Source organism: Chrysochloris asiatica, unplaced genomic scaffold (genome assembly GCF_000296735.1).
Source record: "Chrysochloris asiatica unplaced genomic scaffold, ChrAsi1.0 scaffold00469, whole genome shotgun sequence".
Taxonomy (NCBI): Eukaryota; Metazoa; Chordata; class Mammalia; order Afrosoricida; family Chrysochloridae; genus Chrysochloris; species Chrysochloris asiatica.
In genome coordinates this window covers 35,185-42,360 of record NW_006408987.1, presented here as the reverse complement: position 1 = coordinate 42,360, position 7,176 = coordinate 35,185, and the positions used below count along the sequence as shown (strand labels likewise).

At 36.2% G+C, this 7,176-nt stretch overlaps 1 pseudogene; it reads right to left on the bottom strand.

Annotated features, from left to right (window-relative positions):
• Positions 1-4,866: 4,866 nt before the first annotated feature.
• LOC102819746 lies at positions 4,867-5,868 on the bottom strand (annotated as a pseudogene).
• Positions 5,869-7,176: the final 1,308 nt, after the last annotated feature.

The window sequence follows — 7,176 nt, the reverse complement described above, 5'->3', positions numbered from 1 at the left end:
AGGAATTGCTGGATCATAAGGTATTTCTATTTTCAACCTTCTGAGGAAACACCGTATTGCTTTCCAGAGAGGTTGGACCATTTTGCAGTCCGACCAGCAATGCAGGAGTGTCCCAGACTCTCCACATTCCCGCCAGCATGTATTGTCCTCTATACTTTTCATTTTTGCTGTTATTGCTGGTGTGAGATGATATCTCATTGTTGTTTTGATTTGCATCTCTCTAATGGTTAGGGATCGTGAACATTTCTTCATATGTTTGTTGGCTGCCCGAATCTCTTCTTTAGTGAAGTGTCTGTTCATGTCCTGTGCCCACTTTTTAATTGGGTTATTTGTCTTTTTCTTGTATTGGTGTTGTAGTTTCCTGTATATTTTAGAAATGAGTCATTTGTCTGATGTGTCATTGCAAAAGATTTTTTCCCATTCTGTGGGTTCCCTTTTTACTCTTCTGGTGAAGTCTTTTGATGAATATAAGTTCTAATTTTTAGTATGTACCAGTCGTCTAATTCATCTACTTTTGTTTGTGTGGTTTTCAAAATGTTTTGTAGTCCATGTATTTGAAGAATTAGTTCCCTCACATTTGTCCCGAGTTTTTCATTAATGGCCTTCATAATTCTGGGATTCACATTTAGGTCCTTAATCCATGTTGAGTTGGTGTTTGTATAAGGTGTGAGGTAAAGGTCTTGTTTCAGTCTTTTGCATATCATTTTCCAGTTATGCCGGCACCAACTGTTGGAGAGATTATCACCTCCCCATGTGAGATATTTAGGTGTTTTGTCAAAAATCAGCTGGCTCTATGTAGATGTGTTAATTTCCGGATTCTCGATTCTGTTCCATTGATCTATGTACCTTTCATTGTACCAGTACCAATCTGTTTAGACTACTGTAGCCATGTTGCAAGTTTTGAAGTCGGGAAGTGCTAGGCCTCCAACCTTATTCTTGTTCTTAAGCAATGCTTTGCTTATCCTGGGTCTCTTTCCCTTCTATGTAAAGTTTGTAGTTTTTTTTTTTCCATTTCTTTGAAGAATGTCATTGGAATCTGGATTGTTATTGCATTATTTGTGTAATTTGCTTTGGGCAGTATTGACATTTTCACAATGTTAAGTCTTCCTATCCAGGAGCATGGTACATTCTTCTATTTTCTTAAGTCTCTTTTAGTTTCTTTTAGTAATGTTTTGTAGTTTTCTTTGTATAAGTCCTTTTTTTCTCTGGTTACATTTATTCCAAGATATTTCATCCTTTGTATGGTTATTGTAAATGGTGTTGCTTTCCTAATGTCCTTTTTCAATGCTGTCGTTTTTGGTATAGAGGAATCCATCTGATTTTTGTATGTTGATCTTATATCCTTCCATTTTGCTGAATCTTCCTATGAGGTCTAGTAGCTTTTTTACTGATTCTTTGGGTTTTTCTACATATAGGATCATATCATCTGTAAATAGGGAGAGTTTTACTTCCTCTTTGCCAATTTGGATGCCTTTAATTTCCCTGTCTTGCCATATAGCTCTTGCTAAGACTTCCATCACAATATTGAATAGGAGTGGTGACAAAGTCATCCTTGTCTGGTTCCTGTTCACAGAGGGAAGACTGTCAGTTTATCTCCTTTGAGAGCAATATAGGCAGTTGTTTTTGTATATATGCTCTGAATTATGTTGAGGAATTTCCCTTCAAATCCTATTTTGTTGAGTGTTTTGATCATGAATGGATGTTGGATTTTGTCAAATGATTTTTCTGCATCAATCGATATGATCATGTGGTTCTTTTTTCTTATTTATATGGTGGATAACATTGATCGTTTTTCTTATGTTAAACCATCCTTGTATCCCTGATATGAATCCCACTTGATCATGTTGTATTATCTTTTTGATGTGTTACTGGATTCTGTTGGCTAGGATTTTGTTGAAAAATTTTGCAACTATGTTCATGAGGGATTTTGGTCTATAATTTTCTTTTATAATGATGTCCTTCCCTGGGTTTGGTATGAGGGTTATACTTGCTTCGTAAAATGTATTAGGAAGTTTTCCATCCTTCTCGATCTTCTGGAATAATTTGAGTAGAATTGGTGACAGCTCTTCCCTAAATGTTTGGTAGAATTCACTAGTGAAGTCATCTGGTGCTGGACTTTTTTTGGTTGGGAGTCTTTTGATGACCTGATCAATTTCTTCTTTTGTTATCCCCACCTCTTTTAACCAGTTCCATCTAGACAAGATGAAAACTATTCAGTTGGAACTCTTTCTTTCCCCATACACTATTAAACTAAGCTCCCCATTGAAACCTGATAAGCCAGTCACTTTGTACCTTTATCACCCCCTCATTTTAGGTAGCCAGTGTCTAAGTTGCCCATCCTTGTCCACCCTGTGTACAGAGGGGGTAGTATTGATACTTGATGTGAAGACTCCTTCCGTCTCTTTTGGTATTTAGAGTTTCCACATCCATGAGTGTAGGTTAAGTTCATCAAATTGTAGCAATTTACACTCACTTCCTTTATCAAATTTTGTTTTGTTCTTTTTTTTGTTTTGTTTTAAATTTTCCTCTAGTTGACTTCTGATTATCAAGCCATCAATGTTAGGTCAAATGGGTAGTATCTGAAACTTTGGGTGTTCTTGTGTGACCACTCTTACTTCATATCAGCTGGATGCTTCTCTCTCAGCTCTAGACCTCTGTGGCTATGCCCTTGTTTATAGGTTCAGGTGTCCCCAGGTTTCACCATATTTTGGACCAAACAGCACTTCCTCTCTATCTCTCATCTTCAGGGCCATGGGAATCTGCATACACTAACTCTTGAAATAGTTGAACATCAACCATTTTATTTTTCGTTCAGTGACTCTGTGTATTCCTATCATGTTTTAATGATGTTTGCACTGTTCAATACTTTGCCCCAACAATCCTTCAGTGCAGTACTTTGAAGCTTTAATTTTTTTCTTCAGTTCTTTCAACTTGAAAAATGCTGGGCATGTTCTACCCTTTTTGTTTTCTAACTCCAGATTTTTCCATATTTCATTGTAATGTTTTACTTTGCCTTTTTTTTTTTTTTTTAATAGAGTTTGACAGAAAAATTCTTTAATCAAAACAGTTTACTGGTTGACACTTATGGCTTAACAAGGGAAAATTTGTCCAAATCCAAACAGATGTAATAACTGGCTAATATAGCAGACCTCCATCAAAACAATGGGTCCTAGATTCCAGTGTTAAGACCCTTAAAAAGCAAATACCCAATTATTGAAATTGAAGATTCAAACTTTTCATCTATAGATGATAAAAGTTATGTACAAGTCTAAAATATATGTTTATCACCAATTTTTTTTGCAACTTACAAACCAAAGAACTAAAATTGTAACTCTTAATCCATTTTCCCACATTCCTATCAAATTATGATTAGTGTCTTCAGCTACTGAAAATCACCGAGTAACCTAATATTCAAAATAAAATGCTCTCCTTTAGTTAATACACCATTAAATTTTGTGTTAACATTGGTTCACCTTGGTTTAGGTCATATATGAATAAGCTATGTACTAAGCCACTCTAACTTTGTTAACGTCCTTCAAACAACCTATGTGCAATTGTCATATTTTATAGAGAGATGAAAAAATTAAAATCTCTTCTAATATAGCCACATTTTCAAATGTTATATTTTTAATATAATATTGACTTACTTTTTGCATAAGCATTATGCACTGATTTCCCTCCCAAGTTTTAAAAAATACTATTTTAAGTGACTTCCTTAATGAAAGTGAATTAAACAGACAAATGTGAGCTCTTTCTCAAAAATCAACTTTCCTCATTTAGTTTTCAATTTTAGCTACTAGTACATACAAAGGATCTTAAATGGTTGATTGCAAAATTAGTACTCTCATGCCAGATGTATTTCATTATATACTCAGTTTGCTCCCTGCAAGAAAATTGTGTGATTTCACTTTATTCCTATTCACAAAAGTAAATTATCTTTAAAAATTAACATGAATGTTGTACCTTGCAAAAATTGTCAGTTTCACTTCACTTGGATATCTAATTGTCATACAAAAAGGCATACAGACCTCACATTATTACAAAGTGGGATAATGTAGCACAATGTAGATTGAGATTCAAATTAACTTTTGATAAAACAAGGGACTACTTGTATAGAAGTAACATTTTTAACTATCATAACAATGTCCAACTTCTACAAAAACCCCCAACAGAGAAAAGACAGTCTGGTAAATCCAACATGTGTAAAAACTATGCACAAAACCCACAGTATTAGGAAAAGAGAAAACATTATACAAATAGCTGTTTTAAAAATGTAACTTTTTCTCTGTCATCAATTACACATTAACTTACACACACTAATTTAAAATATGCTACAGCCATAATAATGACATCAAGAATATCATTCAGGAAGAAATTAAAAAGTCATTAAGAAGACAAGAAGGAAAAGATCAAAATGGACGTCAGAAGAAACACTGAAACTTGCTCTTCTGCGTAGAGATGCAAAAGCAAATGGAAGAAATGTGAGGCCTAAGAGCTAAGCAGAAAATTTCAAAGATCAGCTCAAGAAGATAAAGCCAAATATTACAACAAATTGTGCAAAGATCAAGAATCAGAAATCAAAAAGGGAAGAACATGCTCAACATTTCTCAAACTGGGGGAACTGAAGAAAAATTTCAAGCCTAGACTTTCATTATTGAAATATTCTATTGGCAAATTATTGAATGGTGCAGAAAGCATCAAAGGAAGATGGAAGGAATACACAGAGTCACTGGACCAAAAGGAAATGGTTGATATTCAAGACATAGCATATGATCAAGAGCCAATGATACAGAAGGAAGAAGTCTAAGGTGCATTGAAAGAATTGGCAAAGAACAAGGCACCAGGAATTGATGGAATAAAAATTGATGTTTCTCGCTTCTTCTCCACTTTCTTAACTTCTGGCTTCTTTCCTTTATTGTTATTCTGCTGCTCAGTTACCATTTGTTCCTCTTGCTTGCATTTTCTCTTGGTAGCCTCCTTCTAATGCTGCCCTTTTAAGCATATTCCGTCTATGGGCAATCTGCAAGTTTCTTCTGCCTTTTCTCTTATTCTTGATCATCCACTTCTTCATCAGAATCAGAGGTTGATGCAACCCCTGCTTTAGATAAAAAATTCCTTTTTGATTCTACTTTTCTCTTCTTCTCTTTTTTGGCAAGCTCTTTTCTTGGTTTATCTTCTTCCTTTTGGCCCTGTTCATCCTTTTCAGTTGTTTTTCTTATTGCCTTTTCTTCTTAATTTTATCTTTTTCAGTTACCATGTCACTCTCTGAAGGACAAGGCTGTTTTATCACTTTGGGTCTGCCTCTTGGAATATTGACTTATGTTGCTGCAGGGCATCCTGCCTTTAGATTCACTTTTAGATGAATGGGTGTTATTGCTGTTGTCACTACTCCAATATCCTCCTTTTCTATTTGTTTTATGCCTTTCTCTTTCTCCCTCTTCTGGCAGCTTTTGGAGCAGCTGTATCAATTGCTTTAGTCACATCCTCATTGCTGGCTTTTTCTTCCTAGTCAGTACTTTCCTTTGAAACACTAGTTTCTTTTTCTTCAGCTTCAACATCAGATGATGCATTTGATTGCTTAGTTGAGGCCTGCTGACTAGAAAATTTCACTTTGGATTTAATCTATTTTCCAGAAACCTTAATTAAAACCATTTCATTTATTTGGCTTTCCATATTTGTCCTTATTTTTGGAGTAAGGAAATATATCCTTAGTCCCAGAAAAGCAGTCTCATGAGTTCCCAAAAAGAAAATGGGAAGTTTGATTGTGGGTGGCGTTACTATTCCATCAGGAACTTCATCTACCTGGGCTGGCCAATGAGGATACCCTTTTATCTTGGTGAAGATGAGGTCTCTGGATTTGAAATCACAAGTCAGGTTTCAGGCATGACGCTGGAGTCCAGAGCCCAATGAGGAGTGACATCAGTCAGGCGGCACATGAGGCGGAGTCTGGTGGGAGGAGGGGATGCTACCAGCATCGGACATGCCTGCTGGGACACGGACATGGAGGCTTCGGTGGCTAGCTGACCACCTTTGCTTGTGTCCACACAATTACTTTGCTTTTTGAGTCATCCTCTGAAATGTGTATTCTGGAATCCTTAAATTCTGCTCTTCAGGAGCCTGTAGATAGTCCAAGAGGCAGTTGTTTGAACAGAACAATGGAATGCTGAATTGTTCAAAATCAGGAAAGGTGTATGCCAAGGTTGTATTCTTTCACCATACTTATTCTGTCTGTCTGTTGAGCAAATAATCTGAGAAACTTGATAATATGAAGAAAAATATGGTATCAGGACTGGAGGATGACTCATTAACAACCTGGGACATACAGGTGATACAACCTTGCTTGCTGAAAGCAAAGAGAACTTAAAATAGTTACTGATGAAGATCAAAGACCTCAGCCTTCAGTCTGAGTTTCACCTCATTTAAAGAAAACAAAAATCTCACTGCTGGAGCAATACATAACATATGATAAATGGAGAAAAAACTGAAGTTGTCAAAGACTGTAGTTTGTTTGGATTCACTATTAACACTCATGGAAGCAGTAGTCAAGAAATCAAATACTCACTGCATTAGGCAATTTTGCTGCACAAGGCCTTTTAAAGTATTCAAGAGGAATGATGTCAGTTTGAGGATTGAGGTGTGCCTGAGTCAAGCTATGGTATTATCAATAACGTCGCATGCATATGAAAGTTGGAGTGAATGAGGGAGACAGTATAAGAATTAATGCAATTAAATTATATTTTTGGAGGAGAATATTAAAAATTCCACAGACTGCCATAAGAACAAACCAATCTGTGTTTGAAGAAGTATAGCCAGAATGTTCCATAAAAGCCAGTATATTTCACTTCTGGTGCTTCTCTGACCAGGCAGCACAGCCACCCTTCTGCTTTCAGAGGACTCTTTGTCTCCCTACATTACACGAAAAGAGTCAGCAACTGCTGCCAAATAGCCAAACTGCAATAACACTTTATAAAACACCAAAACCCAGGAAAGAACCAATACCAGCTGCCATATACTAGGGAAACAGGTAATGGCTGTGAAAGTTACTCTGAGTTAAGCAATAAAAAGAGTGAAAAGGGAAGACTGCTGGCAATCGCAGCATACGTAACCAGCACTGAGAAGTTGAGGCACAAGGATAACATGGACGAAAATCCAGTCTTTGAGCCCTCTTCAGGCTTA